Source organism: Protopterus annectens, chromosome 13.part0, assembly GCF_019279795.1.
Source record: "Protopterus annectens isolate FY-2018-M chromosome 13.part0, PAN1.0, whole genome shotgun sequence".
Classification (NCBI taxonomy): Eukaryota; Metazoa; Chordata; order Ceratodontiformes; family Protopteridae; genus Protopterus; species Protopterus annectens.
In genome coordinates this window covers 655143205-655159041 of record NC_056747.1, presented here as the reverse complement: position 1 = coordinate 655159041, position 15837 = coordinate 655143205, and positions in this window count along the sequence as shown.

Genomic DNA, 15837 nt, shown 5'->3' with positions numbered 1-15837 from the left:
TTTAGAATAGGTAATTCTGCTGCTGTTTGTTTTGTGGATATGCAGTAGTTCCATCAGGGTGGGGCCCTGACAATACCTTGTATGCCAGATGTAGATCTTCCCTCAACAGCCTGTAGGAGATAGAATGCACGGATAAAGCTTTGAGTTGGTCTGCAGAGGATATGTTGATATGTTACTTAAGCCCTGTATTCTCTTAGTGAGGAACCTCTGTGGCCTTTCCAGTTGTTGTACGTGCCTGGTTAGGTACAAACCAAAGGGGCCACTGTATTCAATGATAGGTCTGATGAATGCTGAATATAGTGGCACAATGACCTCCTTGGACCTAGATGCCATACCTTTGTTTATAAGTTGCACTATATAGAATGATTTCCTTACTACTATAGATAAGTGATGGGCAAAGGCTAATTTACTGTATACGTGTGCCCCCAAGTCCTTGACTGCTAGGTGTGTTGTCAATATGATAGTTGCCAGTTATGGCTAACTTTAATACTGCTATATATTTCTTGGTATTTATTGTAGTTTTAGACCATGACTGACATAAATTAATTGTCTGTCTCAGCCCCTCCTAGAGAAAATTAGTGTCAGTTGGGGATTCTACGACTGCTGCTAATTTGCAGTCATCTGCAAATTTGGTCAGCCAGAGGACCTTGACATTGGCTTAGACTTCATAGAAGTAAATGCCAAAAAAAAAACAGTCACAGGACCAATCCTGAGGGGATTCTGCTTGTGACTGGCCTTGGCCAGGTCAAGGTAGGTAGCTTTAACCATTTTGCCCTCATCCATTGCTTTGGTCACAATATCAAAGAAGTCCACAAGGTTGAGTAGGCATAACTTGCCCTTGACAAAATCATATTGGGTTGGGTCTAGTGTCTGGAGGTTTCCTGTGTCCTAACTGATCATTTCCATGATTATTCTTTCTACAGCTTTCCATATAAGCCTAGTGAGAATTAGGGGTCTGTAGTTTCCAGGGTCTGTAGATGGTACACGCTTGTGCATTGGGGTGACTGATGCTGTTCCCCATTTGGTTGGAGACTATGGCTAATGATTCATGTGGACCTGCTGTGTATACCATTTATGGGGCTTACCTATGCTGTATATACCATTTATGGGGTTGACAGTGCCTTCTTGAGTCCAAGGTGCTACACGTCAAACCTGTTCAAGCTCATCTCTCATGTTGAACTCTCAAGCTGCTGTTTTCTGTAGGAAGTCATTACTGGTGCCTTTTATTTTGTGAATTTTTCTTTTCTTTTTTTTTTGTTTTGTGACTGTGGAGGTAGTATACTTAAGTTCAATGTGTGTATGTGTATGTGTGTAAGTGTGCTATTTGCTTAATGAATAAACATACAATAATTTTCTGAAAAGTCAGCATCATGTTACTTATGTAGTTCTATGATTAAGTATAAATATCTTTTTTTCATGTTTAATAATTTATAGCACTAGGCTTTATGTTTTTAGTAAACAAGTTAAGGTTGTGTTAAAATACAGTTTTATTTATTTATTTATTGCATTGCTGTTTATAGTTCTGTAAAGTTAAACTCTATGATGGGTTCTCTTGTGATGGTTGTATGAGCTGGATGAAAAAGTACAAGAGTTCTAGTTAAACTCTATTATGGGTTCTCTTGTGATGGTTGTATGAGCTGGGTGAAAAGGTACAAGAGTTCTAGTTAAACTCTACGATGGGTTCTCTTGTGATGGTTGTATGAGCTGGATGAAAAGGTACAGGAGTTCTAGTTAAACTCTATGATGGGTTCTCTTGTGATGGTTGTATGAGCTGGATGAAAAGGTACAAGAGTTCTATGTCATCAAGACAAGTCCAGCACAATTTACTTAAGTAATTAGGAATGCTAAAAGCAAAATGTCTTCACTGACTTGTGTATAATGATATATGTTTGCAGCTTATGTTTAAAGCAGCACAGATTTGTCTTCCATAGGTATGTGTATTAATGAAGTCCCTTCATCTTTTGGTCTAACTTCTGAAACGAATTTCAAACAAGGCCAGGAAAGCAGTGGCTAACACATTCACCAAACTGAAAACCTGGGAATGGGAGATGTTTGGTGAGGACATAGAGAATGTCTTTTGGGTAATCTCTGAGAAGTTCTGCAAACTACCCAGTTCAAGGAGGTAAATGTTTACTTCAGCTGGGGATACATGTGATAACATATGTTGGGAGATAGAAGGAATGCCTTGAAGAACTCCTGAACTCAGTGGACATGGCATCCTCTGGGCAAGGAGTGCAAGAAGTAACCAGTGAGACTACGTCTGTTGCTATGGGTGATGTCAGTGGAAGGACTGAGTATGTCCTCAATGGCAGCAAGGCTGTGGGGAAGGGGTGAGATCCAACTGCAAATGTTGAAAGCACAAATAATATCGGGAGTGCCATGGTTATTGCACTTTTTCCATGTTGCAAGTAATCCAGTGTCAGTACCTCTGGAGTGGCAAACTGGGGTGCTGGCCCCTATTTTCAGAAAGAAGGGGCAAGAGAGTGAATTTCATATATAGAGTGATCATACTACTTTTTGGGAAAGCTTTCTTAATGTTGATTCAAAGTGACATGGTTAAAGCTTGCCCAGATAAATGAGAATGAAACTGTTGGGAAATATTTCTCAAAAGTGCTTAACCAGTGTGAGCCTGGTATCAAATCTGACAATGCTCCTCCTTCTCTACTTTTGAGTAATATACATGTTTAGAATGTGCTGTCATTTCTTTTGCATTCTGTTTTTGAACACTCATTGGAGTTATGGATTTAATTGTGTCATTAAAGTTCAATGTGCTTGTACAATATGAGATAAAAATGAAACCAACTGCAGGCTGTTCTGAAATGGAGAACAGCTGTTTTTCTAAAACATATTTTAGAGGAATGGATGAAGCTCTAGAATGGAAAATATAAAAAAAAATGCTGTGAAAATCATTACATGTTCTCCTATCATTTGCTTAAGCTTCTTTTCAGAGTCTGCTTATAGTGCCACATCATCTGCACATAGCAGGTTTGTTAGACTGTCTCCGCTGACCTGTTTACTGATGTAGTCCATCACCATTGTGAACAGAACTGGGCACAATGCTGAATTCTGAGGAATATCCACACCAAATGGAAACCCCACTGTGAGTCAAAACACTGTACTTGTATCTTTGTGACCATGTACATAGCCTGTACTAATTCTACCAATGTTTCTGGAACTTCAGACTATCAAAGGGTTGGTCAAATTAGCTTTATTGGGATACTGTCATATATTTTCTCCAAATCTAAGAATGCCCAGTTGGATTCTTTCGTCATCTACAGCTTCCTCTCTGCTGTCTATGTAGAGGTCTGTTGGGCGTCATATTTAAAAATGTATTAGATGCATTAAGGTGCGTGCACCACTCTCCCCATGCGGTACTGTGGTCTGGCTGCTCGTAGCACCTCCTGCCTTCTACCCCGGGTCCTCCACTCTGAGTCTTGCAAAAAATAGTGTTTCTTACCTGGGTATCTTCAAATAGTAAGAACCAAAGATGCCTAAAGTGCTCTGCTCGCCCTTGGTGCGGCTTATCCACCCAAGTACCTAAGACACAGTTCTTCTACCCCGGGTCCTCCACTCTGAGTCTTGAAAAAGATAGTGTTTCTTACCTGGGTATCTTCAAATAGTAAGAATCGAAGACACCGAAAGTGCAACGCTCGCCCTCGGTGTGGTTTATCCCCCAAGTACCTAAGACACAGTGTATGTAGCCCTATACCAGACGTGTTATACAGTTTAAAGTAATAAATCTTCACCAGTGTGTTTACTGCTTGTGATTAAGCAGCCGACCACAGCCTATGTGCCCTCTTGCACCCACCTATTACTTTTATTTGTTTTCTCTCCCTCTCCAATACTTTATCAGGTTCTCATAATAAAGTATCCTTCCCAGTTTTGCTTTTCCTCCTATCGCCACTAGGTGGCACTATTAACCAAGTTACACGCTATCTCACTAAATTAGTCTATTTCTCCCACTAATCTCTACTGAACCTGGACCTTTTCCTTACCTTACTCCTTCCCAGTCATACTCCCTACATTTTGTCCTGCCTAAAACACTTTTTTCCCCATCCTGTCTGATAACACTCTCTACTTACATTTTTTCATTCTCTACTGCTGTCTCTAATGTTTGTTTACAGATTGTTTTTCTCTGTAGCTGCTTTTCCCTTTGGCTCTTCCCGCTTTGTTCGCCCTGCAGGCTCACTCCGCTCCCCTTCCTACCCCCAATTCCCACCCACCTCCAGGGGTTCTAGCCTTATACCTCCCAAGCCACACCCCTTCCTATAAATACCCTATCCTTGTCTTTTGCTTGTTAACCTTCTACACACCCCCAGACTCTCTACTAATACTCCTTAATTTTCTAATACACCATAAATAACCACTTTCCTACCTCTCTCCTAACCCACACTTTATTACATCCCTCCTCTTATTACTATTACTTTCTCTTAGACCATCCTTCTCACTATGGCCCTACCACCTATATCTACATTCATACCACTATTACTCCTATGTACTACCCTTCCTTTCCTATCTGTATCCTACATTCTAACTGCCTATGAACATCTTATGTTCACTGACTTTTACCATCCCTTCCAGCAAACCTTACTTGTAACTCAGGTTACCCCCTACAACCACATTAATATCACAGCAACTTCTATCTACTTACTTCCAAAGTACCACAGACTAGGCCACATTACTTATCTCAAATACAATAAATCCCTGAACATCTACTCTAAAACTTTACAGTTCACACATAGACCTAGACATTATCTCCTATTAGACGGAGACATTCACCCCAACCCTGATCCCTACAACACAGATGGCTCTAATCCCCATGCACTCATTTCATCCACCTCTTACAACCCAGATAAAACATCCGACTCTCTCCTTATAGCACAGCTTAATATTCGTATTAACAATAAAATAGCCCATCTGCACGCTCTCTTAGATGTCCATTCCTTTGACATAGGTTCATAGGTTGGTACTGGGCTATCTGCCCGAAGGCATATATTAGCCCAGCCACATTGTGTGGTATTCACCTCCCCTTTAGTAGTTCCCTAGACCCTTGTACTAGCAGCTAGTACCCTTGGCCCCTATCTAGTAGTGCTGTTGGTGTGATCCCCGGTGTGAACTTTATGTTACCCATCCACTCATCAAGGTTCCTCTGTCATCCTATGTCTTACTGAAACATGGCTTAAACCAACAACACAGGACAATGAAATCACCCTATCTGGATACAATATACTGAGACTAGACCATAAAACCAAAAAAGGTGGGGGAGTAGCCATTCTTTATAAGTCACGGCTACACATCACTTCTTTCAATGTGCAGCTCCCTACTGACAGTAATGCTGAAATTCTTTCTGCTAAACTTCAAGTAAACACCTTTAAATCCATCTATTTAATTTGCTCCTACCTCCCTCCTGGAAACAACATTACTACTCTTGAAAATTTACTTAGCTGGCTCTCTACTTACCTACCACAAGAAACAATAGTGCTAGGTGACTTCAATATAGACTGGACTACTTGTAGCTCACCCAAGCCTACTACCCATATTAACCTATACCAGTATTCCTAAATCATTACCTGCCCCACTAGAATCAATAAACCTAACAAGAAAGAAAGCACCCTAGACTGGATCCTAATTAGCAATCACCACTCTATATATAAAGCAGGTACTCTTCCTGATGACCTCAGTGACCATTCACTGACCTATGTCATCAGACAAAGCCTCAATATCCCCAGCTCTAATTTCTTTAGAACTACTCAATCCAATAAAAATTTTAACCTAGAATGTTTCCAGGCTGAACTTAAAGCATGTGACTGGTCACCACTGAAACACCTCCAACTAGAGGAAGCAGTGTCATACTTTAATAGTAAATTCTTACAAATTCTAGACTATCATGCCCCCATACGCATCAGAATTAGGACTAAATCTGCTCCATGGCTTACAAATGAAACCAGATTGAAACTTTCACACAGAAACAAAATCTGGGCCAAATGGAGATCTTCTAAAAACCCAACAAATCATCTAGAATTTAAACAATTGAGAAATGCAGCTAAAAGATCTATAATGACTGACAACAAAACTTCTACTTTCAACTCCAGCAGACCAACAAACATAAACCACAAAAATTCTGGTCAGGCATAAACAAACTCTTACACCCAGATCACACCAAAACACCAACCCTATGAGATACCACCAGTAACAATGCTAAGCTTATTGCCAATGCCTTTAATACCTTCTTTACTGAGGCTATCCAATCACTAGCTAACTCTCTACCCCCTATTAAACCATGTCTGTCATCCACCTCAATTAGCTTACTACCATCATTCCACCTACAACCATTTCCTACATCCCTCATTAGCACCCTTCTCCTAAAATTAAAGCCATGCACCCCTTCAGCAGACCCTCCTACCAGCCGAATACTTGCAAAAAGCAGCCAAAGTTGTAGCCTATCCCATTTCCATCCTAATAAATAGGGCAATTTCTGAAGGAACTATCCCATCTATCTGGAAAATCTCCCATATTATCCCTTTACATAAGGGTGGGAACTCCACTGACCTTTCTAACTTTCGACCAATTGCTTTACTCTCTCCCTTAGCAAAAATAATGGAAAAATGTATCCACCAACTACTCATCCACCTTCTCCAAAATAATTTACTAGCTAGCTGTCAGCATGGATTTAGGCCATTCCATAGTACCATCTCTGCCCTTTTATCCTTTTCAGACTGCATCAACAAAAATCGTAGTAACAACACTCTATCTTCTGCACTTTTAATTGACTTCTCAAAAACTTTTGACATGGTTAACCATCAGCTTCTTACTGATCTACTTAAATCTCTCTCTCTCTTGATACACTTACACTAAAATGGTTGTATTCCTACCTGGAGAACCGTCAACAATCTGTGCTGTGGGATAACACACTATCCACAAATCTTCCTGTCTCCCTAGGTGTCCCTCAGGGTTCTATTTTGGGCCCCCTCCTATTCTCAATTTTTATTAATGACCTCAACTTAACGATTCCTCAAGCTACCTGCATACAGTATCCAGATGATTCAACATTAATATGTTGTGCTACTTCATTATCAGAACTCCAATCCTTCACCCAAAAGGTACTGAACATTGTGGAAGATTGGTTCTTACAGCGCTGCCTACTCCTGAACCCCACAAAAAAACAAATCTTTAATCCTACAAAAAAGTCCACACAAATAGACTTCACAGTGTTATCCAGTAATGGAACTGCTATATCTCCTGACCCAACTACCAAACTCTTAGATATAACAATTGATAATCTGACCTTTGACACACACATAAACAACACAAAATCAGTGAACAGAATGCTAGGCTCACTTTATAGGATTAAATCCTTCCTTACCCCTACAGCTAGAACTGCTATTGCCCACACCCATCTTATCTCTACCCTCCTCTATGCTTCTCCAGTTTATACCAATCTTTCCAAAAGCAACTTCAACAAACTTACAAACTCTTACAACATTGCCAGATTTGCCACAAGTTCCCCATTTAGAACCCACCATTGTCACAATCTAATACAACTGGGTTGGCTGGAACTCCAAAATCAACTTCTCTTTTACCAACTCACTATCATGCACAAGACCCTCTACCATCCTAGTAACACACCTATACTCACTAGCCTGGTTACCCCCTACATAAATCTTTCTACCCTCCGCTCGGCAAATAAACTGCAAGTATCAATACAAAAGTCCTACAGTAAGGCTGGGGGTTCTCTGTTTTCCAACACTGTGGGAAAAATTTGGAACTTGCTCCCAAGAGAACTCTCATCTCTTTCCTCTACACCACTCTTCAAGAAGCAACTCAAAGAATACCTTAAAAATAACTGGCTATGTCCATGTACCAACCCTGATTAATCACTTCCATCCTTCATACTTTTTCTAAACTTATCTCACTACTGCTTTGCTATGCACTCCTTCCTGTTAACCTCTGAATGTGCTTGCTATCAGCTAATAAAGTTATGTACTAGATTAGAGTATCGTAGAAGGTACTATAGTAGTTTGTCCTTTCTTAGCAAGCTCTCTATAGTATAGTATGTATTTGTCTATACCTCTTGTATATATTATTTCACCATTTGTCTTGTAAAACTTTTGTTGATTTATTGATGTTTAGCTATCATCTAAATAACTTGTATTGCCTAGCCTTAAAAACGTACTGCATCTATATTTCTAGTAACTGTTAGTGGAGCTTTTCTCCCCGGGCCTCTACTGAAAATGGACATATATCCAGTTGGACTAGCCCGGTCAACAAATGTAAAATAAAATAAATAAATAAAACATCAGATCAGTTGTATTGCATCCTGATCTGAATGCAGACTGTTCATCTTACTTCCTACTACTCTGTGCATTCATTTATCAATCACTTCTCCAGTACATTCATGCAGTATGACAGAAGTCTGATACCGCTGTACTGCCCACACTTATGAATATCCTCTTTGTATTTGTATACTGGCAGTAGAAGGATTATTCTCCAGTCATCTGTCATATAATTCTGATGAATATCATTGGAAGCCATTTCTCCACTAATGTACTCAATATCTTGATCATATCTGCTGGGACTTTATGTGAGATTGCCAGCTTCACTGACTTCATTTTCCTCAGTGCACTTTATATTTCTTCTAGGGTGGGTTCTCCTTCCCCTTTCAATATAGGTTGCACATATGGCAACACAGCTTCTTTGGGCTTTCTTCATTTAGAAGTTTTTTTAAAGTACTTCCTCTATTCACCCTTGATGCCCTTTGACCTGGTGAGCAGATTGCTGCTGGTATCCCTTATGAATGGCATAAACGTACTATATTCTTTAGCTTTCTGTTGTTGCCTTGACCCGTGAAACTTGATAGAGTTTCTTTGTGCCATCTGCTTTGTCACTTTACAGAAGCTGCTAGTGTTTCTTTGACAGCTTGTTCTTTGCCACTGTTGCTACTCTCTTAGCATCTTTGTTAGCCAGCCAGTATTCCTTCTTAGTCTGCTCTGTCTCTTCTATCTCCAACTACATCCTGCATTTCTTCTTTCTATTGATAACTTCTTGAACTCCAGTATTTCACCACCAGCTTTCCCATTGTACTTTATTTCTATACCTAGCTACAGCACATTTCTGTTCTATCATCTTCACACATGTTGTTTGGAGATGCTGCAATTCATCTTTAGCTCCCCCCAATTTCCTTTTCTTCTTGAGGTGCCAGAGCCCTGAGTATTTTCTTGAACCCATGTGGTTTCACTTTGTTCAACTTTCAGGTCTTCAGCCTAGTCTCTGTTGTCATCAGTGCCATCTTTGACCACTGGTTGTATCTGATTGTGGTTTGTGCTAGGCAAAAGCATTTCACTGACTTGACATTAATACTCTTTCCTTGCAAGAAAGTAGTCTACCTGTGTTCCATGCTGACCAATGTGCTACGTGGTCTTGTGAATGTATCTCTTGGAAATGCATGTGTTGGCCATCATTATGCCATTTGCCAGCGAGAAATCCAGAATGGACTTTGCTTTTTTATTCCTTTTGCCCCAACCATTTGGACCCAGGCAATCATCATATCTTCTTCTGTCTGTCCCAACAGGAGCATTCAGGTCCCACGTTATCAAGACTAACTCAGTTTGCTCTACTTTATCATGGAGGTCCTGCAACTGCTGACTGAATGTCCTCTTTTCTTCATGATCACAATCTGTGGAGCACCAGGAGCATGACAATCTAACTGTGGAGCACCAGGAACATGACAACTCTTTATATTCTGACTGTCATGAATATGTCACTGATTCTGATTACATTCCTTGCTGTCTTCAGGAGACTCTCACCACTATTCTGATACCAATTCTGATTTGTCTTCCCCTTGAGTAGTAGACTTTGGAAACCAGGCCAAGAAATTTTGCTGCACTGCCCTTTTACCTTGTGTTACAAAATATAGAATGCCTACTCTGTTGTTTACATTCATATCATCAATTCCAACCTGCATCCTTTCAGTGTACCTATACTCAGTGTAACAATCCTCACTTCTTTTTGGTGGATTGATTGATTCTGCATTCAACTTTCACTCAACATAGCTATCTGTATCTGTCTGATTATGGAGATTGTATTTTCTTAGTTTCAAGTATTCACTTAATCATGCTAACATTACAACAAGGCATGATCTGGTTGGCTACAACCTGCATGATTATCCTTAGATCTGTTCTCCGTTGAATTTTAATTTCCTTCCTGGAGGCTGGTGTATTTTCATCTTCTTTAAGGAGAATGTCATTCCCATGACCCTTGAACATCCATCTTGAATCTTTAAGATTTTTATATTTTGCAGCCTATTCCAAACCTTCTATTTATCAGTAAAGTTATTGAGAAGGTGGTATGCCTTAAGCTTGATTCAAATCTCAAGGAATATGACATTTGTGAACCATTTCCTTCTACATTCTGAACTTGATATTGTAGTAATACTACTCTTACTGGATTCTGAATATTGACAAAATCAGTAGAATTTCTAAATACTAGTACTTGTTCTCTAGGTGATATTTGAAATGGGTGGCCATTGAATCATTTTAAAGCTAGACTGCTTGGAGTAGTCTTTGATTGGTTTACATTCTTTTGGAAGTTGCCTTTAATTGGTTTACCTTTCAAGGATTGGATTTTCGAGGAGTTTCTACCTCTCAGACCATTCAAATGGGGGAGTTCTTGGAGTTACTTCCTCATACATCCACCCTTTGTATGGAGGAATTCCACAGGGTTCTGTCTTGAGAACTTTGCTGTTTCATTTGTAGAGGTTGTCCCTAACAGAACTGTTTACAATGTGTAGCCTGCATTGTTATTAATGAGCTGATGTTACACAGCTCTGCCTCTCCTCAGGACAGTATTTCGGTCATGGATTCCTTAGATAATGATCTTGACATTGTCCATCACTAGATGATTCATAGTCATGTAAACTGCAGATCCAAAGACAGTCACAATGGCTATGCATGCCTTACAGAGAGGCTCCAAATGCCAAGTCTTGAACACCTGTATTATATATGAGAATGACATACTAAGAGATCTTTGAGTTTATCTGGATAGACTCAAACTTAAGGTCCAGGTGTCTTCTGTCATTAAATCACCATGCTAACATATAAGAATGTAGCCTAGATCAAACTTTTTTTTATGCCAGAATACTTACCAGTGGTTGTTCAAGCTTTGTTTCATCCCATCTGGGATATTATACTTCTCTGTACTTGTGGCTTCCAGACAGAAATTTAACACATACAACTAGTTCAAAATTCTGCTGTGTGACTATTGATGGCTACACCACATTACGGTCAAACAGGTGGTACCTCACAGTTCAACCACCTCGCAACTTGACCATTTCGGAATTCAACTGCAATTTTGGCCGCCTATGTGTCCTGCAATTCAACCGCCATCTCACTATTTGACCTGGAAAGGAGGCTGAAAAGTTGTTCGTTGATTTGTTTATGTAGTGCAGTTGTTGCTTTTAAGTGTTGCAAAGAAGTGAAGAAATGGTTGCCAAATAAGAATGATACTGGCAGGAAAAATAAGTGGCTGAGCATTGAAAAGAAGAAAGAAATCATAGGTAAAATTGAGAGAGGAGGTAAAATAGGATGAACAGCAGAACAACATGGCGTGCCTAGGTCTACTGTCTCAACATTTTGGGAAAACAGAGACAGCATCATGGGTGCTAAGGTGTCAAAAGGAGAAACAAAGGTTTTGGGCAAACTCAGAAAAACAATTTATGAAGATATGGAGAAGATGCTTCTTGTTGGATCCAAGAGAAGCAATTGAAGGAAGATCCAATAACTCAGACCGTGATCTGTGAGAAAGCTAAGCTCATTTTTGAAGATGTACAAAAAACCTCCAGGAAGTAGCTCACAGCAAGCAGAGGAATTTAAAGCAAGTATGGGATCATTCCATAGATTTAAAAAAGAAGTGGCATCCACAGTGTTGTGAGACAAGGAGAAGCAGCTAGTGCTGACAAAGAAGGTGCACAGAAATTTGTCAAGGAATTTGAAGAATTGATAGAGGGAGAAGGCTATGTGCCAGAACAGATTTTCAATTGTGATGAAATTGGGCTTTTCTGGAAGAGATTGCTAAGTAGGACTTACATATCCCAAGAAGAATGTATGATTCCATGTCACAAGCCCATTAAAGATAGACCCACACTCCTCCAGCAGCAAACACCAGTGGGGACTTCAAGCTGAAGCCTGTTCCAGTGTAACACTCAGAAAACCCAAGATGCTTTGGAAGAAAGATTATAAAATCAAAACTGCCTGTAATGTGGAAATCAAACACCAAACCTTGGGTAGAGCAGTCAGTTTTCAAGGATTGGATTTTTGAGGAATTTGCTGCAAGTGTCAAGAAATACCTGACAGAGAACAATTTGTCAATGAAAGCGCTTCTGCTTTTGGACAATGCCTCTACCCATCCACAAGAGTTAGAGGAAATTCTTTAGATAGACTATGATTTCATCAAGGCTCAGTTCCTGCCTCCCAGCACAACTTCTCTCATTCAACCTATGGATCAACAAGTCAATGTCTACTTCAAGAAGGTCTACACAGAAGCACTCTTCTCAAGGATCTTCAACAGGACCCATTCTTCAGATAAAACACTGAAGAAAGTCTGGAGGACTGAGTTCAACATTCTTCATGCCATATCATTCATCAAAAGTGTCTGGGATGGAGTGTCTCAGAAAGCCCTTCGTGCAGCCTGGAGGAAACTGGCTCCTTCCTTTTCCAAGGGTAAAATTGTGGATGAAGCAGCTGAAGTGCTGCAAGACATTTCCACAGCAGAGCACCTGGACATAGGGGAGGTGGATGAGGTGGATGTGGAGGATCTGGTGCAGGTCCACGATGACAAGCTCACAATGGAGGAACTTACAGCACTTTGCAATGAGCAGTTCAAAGAAAAAGAAAGGGTAATTTCTTCTGAAGATGAGGATGCCAGGAAAAAGGACCTATGCCAACAGCTTGCATTAAAGAACTTTTAAACAACTGGTAGAAGGCTACAGTATTTTAGTGTCACTCCAACACAGGTGATGTGAACAGGATGATGGACTTATTTAACAACACAATCATGCACTACTTCAAGACCAACCTGAAAAAGAGGGAGAGACAAGTCACCCTGGACAAATTTTTTTTACCTACACCTGCCAAAGAACAGTGGGAACAGGTAGGACTTGGTGAAGAAGACTCCCCTTCCAACAAATAAAAACTAAGTGGACTCTCTAAATACTGTAAATATGGCAACTAACGTTCAGTTTCTGTCATGGACACTGGTGGGGCTGGTCAAAGAGGATGGGCACAAGTGTATGATGCTGACTCACCTGAATGAATGAGCTAATTAGGGGAGACACTGAGCAAAGTCCTGGAGAGGGATTAAAAAAACAGACACACCAGTATACATTGTATTCTGTGTTATTTCTTTTGGCGGTGTGGATAGGAAACTGTTGTGAGATGTTTTAAGTTATAATTTATATCACATTAAAGTGACTTAAATAAAACTTAATCATACTCAGAGACAACAGATATTCATTTCATAACTGCTGTCACACAACGATGTAATGAGCACGCATTTTAGCTAGACAGGAAACATGTTAGCCTGCATTCTTAGATGGATTTAACATCAAATAAATTTGTATGTTCATAGGTAGGTACTAGGCTGTCAGCCCTGGGGCTTATATAAGCCTAGCCAAAAAAGTTTCCCTGGCTATCACCACCCAAGAAAGTTATTTTCCTGCACCCCTGTCTAGCAGAGCCACAGAAATGATCCACAGGGTGAATTTCCTATTTCCCATCCAATTGTCGAGATTTTTCTTAAAGAGGGCTAATGAGGAGCTTTGCTTGACATGAATGGGTAGTCTGTTCCAGAGCATGGGAAGCCTCTGGGACAGGAATCTATCCCTCCAGCATGTTTTGTTTATTGTGGTGTCAAGGTTTAGGTCCCTGGAGCGTGTGGCTCAGAGGGATTGGGGTTTCTTTAAGTGTAGCATGTCTAACAGATCTGGGTTTGACATGGCTTTGTATGTTAGGCAAAGGTCACCTCTGAGTAGGTGATAAACGGCAGAGTAGAGCTGGAGTTTTTTGAGACGGTCAGCATATGCATCTGTTTGAGGCCGATAATCCTCTTAGTGAGGTATTTCTGTGGCCTTTCTAGTTGTTGTAGATGTCTTGCGAAGTACATGCCGAATGGGGCTTTGTACTCTATAATGGGTCTGATGAAGAGATGAGTAGAGAGGAACAATGACCTCCTTTTTTCTGGAGGTGAAACCCTTTGTGATGAGGTGTGCCAAGTAGAAGGATTTCCTGACTACTGTGGTGATGTGATTATCAGAGGACAGACTACTGTCCACCTGTGTCCCAAGGTCTCTTATCACACTTTTGGTGTTTAGTAGGCTACCACCTATGTGGTAGCTCATGGGTACAGTGTTTTTCCCAAAGGGAATGACAATGCATTTCTTGGCATTGAGCTTGAGGTTATGACTTTGACACCAAGCATCAGTCTCAGTGAGGCCCCTTTGTAGAATGTCCACATCATTAGGTGATTCTGTTATGGCACCTAGTTTGCAATCATCTGCAAACTTTGTTAGCCAAAGAACTGCTGTATTAGCCTGACCGTCTGAGAAGTAGATGCCAAACAGGAGAGGACCCAGGACTAAGCCCTGTGGTACTCCACTTGTCACTGGTCTGAAGTTGGATTTGGAGTTGGCTACTTTTACTGTGTGGGTTCTGTCAATGAGCCAGTTGGCCACCCATCTTGTGACATAGGGATTTATGCCCAGTCTAGTGAGTTTATCTATAATTCCAGAGTGGGGGATGGTGTCAAAAGCCTTGTTGAGGTCAAGATAGGCTGTGTGCACCACCTTACCCTCATCCACAGCTCTGGTGACTGCTTCAAAGAAGTCAATCAGGGTTAGGAGACATGACCTACCTTTTACAAACCCAAACTGAGTGGGGGCTAGAGTTTAGAGGTTACCTATGTCCTTGTTTACAAGCTCCAAGATGATATGTTCCATAGCCTTGCAGACCAGGCTCGTCAGGCTAATGGTGCGGTAGTTCCCGGGGATTACAGGGGCTTTGCATTCTTCTGGTATAGTGATGGGCCCTTTAGGGGGTGAGGGGGGTGACATTTGCACTGAACCTATCTGCCAGGATGTTGGCGATATCAGCTGGTTCTGTATATCTAGTGCCATTGTGCTGTAGCTCAGAGCAGATCTGAGTGTCACCGTTGAGATTCTTGACATAGCTGTAGAATGCTTTGTGGTTGTCATTAGAATCAGTGGCGATTTTATTTTTGTAACTAGCTTTGGAGGATTTTATGAGGGATCTTAGTTTCTTACTGAGGCTGACCAGAGAGTTCCTGCAATCAGGGGATTTTACTCTTTTTTTGCAACAGGTTCTTCCTTCTGTTGTAGAGTTTGTTTATGGCAGGGGACCACCAGATTGGCTTCCTTTTTTTGGAGGATAGCGTCTTGGTTCTGCTGGGGATGGCACGATCCATGCACTTGTGTATGTGCTTATACAGTGCATTTGTATAGGATTCAGCAGTTGTACCTCTATTTTCCATCTATATGGGTATCGTGAAGCTTGCCACTTCTGTCTTATGAAGCATGAAGTTGGCTTTGGAGAAGTTTTTTATGGTGGTTTCCTTAATGGGGGCAGGGGCGGGATGTTGATGTCTAGGGTGATTAGCTTGTGGTTGGGTCTGACCAGCGAGGAGTTGACCTCTGGCGTGGAACATTGGTTGCCCATATTGGTAATGACCAGGTCCTAGATATTGCTGCCCCTGGAGGGGGTATGGACAAGCTGATCCAGGGCATTGGAATTTATGAATTCCAGAAAGCGTTGAGAAAATAAGTTAGTACAT